Raw genomic sequence first — 2500 nt, 5'->3', positions numbered from 1 at the left:
CAGGATCCTGGCGTAGGATGCTGGGGCGTCCACATGCTGTAGGGTGAAGTGGAGGGCCATGTTAACTGCGTCGTCCACAGACCTGTTGGCTCTGTAGGCAAACTGAAGGGGGTCCAGGAGAGGGTCTGTGATGGCTTTGAGGTGTGCCAGGAGCAGGCGCTCAAAAGACTTCATTACCACAGATGTAAGGGCGACCGGTCTGTAATCATTTAGTCCTGTTGGCCTTAGCTTTTTGGGCACAGCGATGATGGTGGAGGACTTGAGACAGGCTGGTACATGGCATGTCTCCAGGGAGGTGTTAAAGATGTTGGTGAACACCGGAGACAGCTGGCCAGCGCAGTGCCTGAGGGTGGCTGGAGAGACAGAGTCCGGCCCGGCTGCTTTGCGTGGATTCTGCCTCTTGAAAAGCCCATTAACTTCTCCCTCCTGAAAGGAGAGAGTCGTTTCTGTAGTATGGGTGGGGGATGGGGCCTCTTGGGTGGGAAGGGGTGGTTCAGGACAGTCCAATTGTCTTTCAAATCTACGGTAGAACTCGTTCAGGTCGTTGGCTAGGCGGGAGTCGTTAGTGGTGTGGGGCGCTCTGGGTTTGTAGTTGGTGATGTGCCTGAGCCCTTTGGCAGACAGAAGCAGCGTCGTTAGTAGAGAACTGGTGTTTTAGTGTCTCTGAGTACAGTCGTTTAGCCTCTCTCACCGCTTTGCTAAACCTGTTCTTCGACTCCTTGAATCTGTCTCTATCCCCACTCCTAAACGCTTCCTCCTTCTCCAACCTCAACCTTTTGAGCTTTGCTGAGAACCAGGGCTTGTTGTTGTTAAAGTTCACCCTGGTACGTGTTGGGATACAGCAGTCCTCACAGAAGCTGATGTACACAGCCTCTGTGAGTTCATCCAGACTATTGGTAGCAGTCGTGAACATATCCCAGTCAGTACAGTCTAAGCACGCCCGCAAATCTTCCACAGCCTCACTGGTCCACTGTTTAGATGTCCTCACAGCAGGTTTACAGAGTTTTAGTTGCTGCCTGTATGCACGAATCAGGTGGACCAAGGGAGTTCTGTGCGAGCCGAACAGCCCCGTGACCCACAAGAGAAACATCCCCGCCAAATTCGAGCGTTTGACGGGGTCTATCCGTGAAAAAATATTCACGTTTTTGAGTGCACATGCATTTCTGCTGCAAATGCCTCTGGAAGTTTCATGCCGTTCGTATGCCAATTGTGGCAACACGAAAATGACCCGTTTTCCCATTCCGAGGGATTTCTGTGCGACCCTAACAGCCCCGTGAGCCACAAGAGACACATCCCCGCCAATTTCTAGCGTTTCACGGGGTCTATCCGTGAAAAATATAGACGTTTTTGAGTGCACATGCATTTCTGCTGCAGATGCCTCTGGAAGTTTCATGCCGTTCGTACGCAATGTGGCAACACGAAAATGACCCCTTTTCCCATTCCGAGGGATTTCTGTGCGACCCTAACTAACAGCGCCCGTGAGCCACAAGAGAGACATCCCCGCCAATTTATAGCGTTTCACGGGGTCTATCCGTGAAAAATATAGACGTTTTTGAGTGCACATGCATTCCTGCTGCAAATGCCTCTGGAAGTTTCATGCCGTTCCTATGCAATGTGGCCACACAAAAATGACCCGTTTTCCCATTCCGAGGCATTTCTGTGCGACCCTAACAGCCCCGTGAGCCACAAGAGAGACATCCCCGCCAACTTCTAGCGTTTGACGGGGTCTATGCGTGAAAAATATTAAAATTTTTGAGTGCACGTGCCTTTCTGCTGCAAATGCCTCTGGAAGTTTCATGGCGTTCCTATGCAATGTGGCAACACGAAAATGACCCCTTTTCCCATTCCGAGGGAGTTCTGTGCCACCCTAACAGCCCCGTGAGCCACAAGAGACACATCCCCGCCAATTTCTAGCGTTTCACGGGGTCTATCCGTGAAACATATAGAAGTTTTTGAGTGCACATGCATTCCTGCTGCAAATGCCTCTGGAAGTTTCATGCGGTTCGTACGCAATGTGGCAACACGAAAATGACCCCTTTTCCCATTCCGAGGGATTTCTGTGCGACCCTAACTAACAGCGCCCGTGAGCCACAAGAGACACATCCCCGCCAATTTCTAGCGTTTCACGGGGTCTATCCGTGAAAAATATCAATTTTTTTTTGACTGCACATGCATTTCTGCTGCAAATGCCTCTGGAAGTTGCATGCGGTTCGCATGCAATGTGGCGACACGAAAATGACCCGTTTTCCCATTCCGAGGGATTTCTGTGCCACCCTAACAGCCCCGTGAGCCACAAGAGAGACATCCCCGCCAATTTCTAGCGTATCACGGGGTCTATCCGTGAGAAATATTCACTTTTTTGAGTGCACATGCATTCCTGCTGCAAATGCCTCTGGAAGTTTCATGCGGTTCGTATGCAATGTGGCGACACGAAAATGACCCGTTTTCCCATTCCGAGGGATTTCTGTGCCACCCTAACAGCCCCGTGAGCCACAAGAGA

The sequence above is a fragment of the Petromyzon marinus genome, unplaced genomic scaffold, assembly GCF_048934315.1.
Source record: "Petromyzon marinus isolate PM22_M1 ecotype Great Lakes invasive population unplaced genomic scaffold, UKy_Petmar_22M1.pri1.0 PM_G_Scaffold_6, whole genome shotgun sequence".
Taxonomy (NCBI): domain Eukaryota; kingdom Metazoa; phylum Chordata; class Hyperoartia; order Petromyzontiformes; family Petromyzontidae; genus Petromyzon; species Petromyzon marinus.
The sequence above is the reverse complement of the archived record's forward strand: the minus strand, read 5'-3'. Positions refer to the sequence as shown.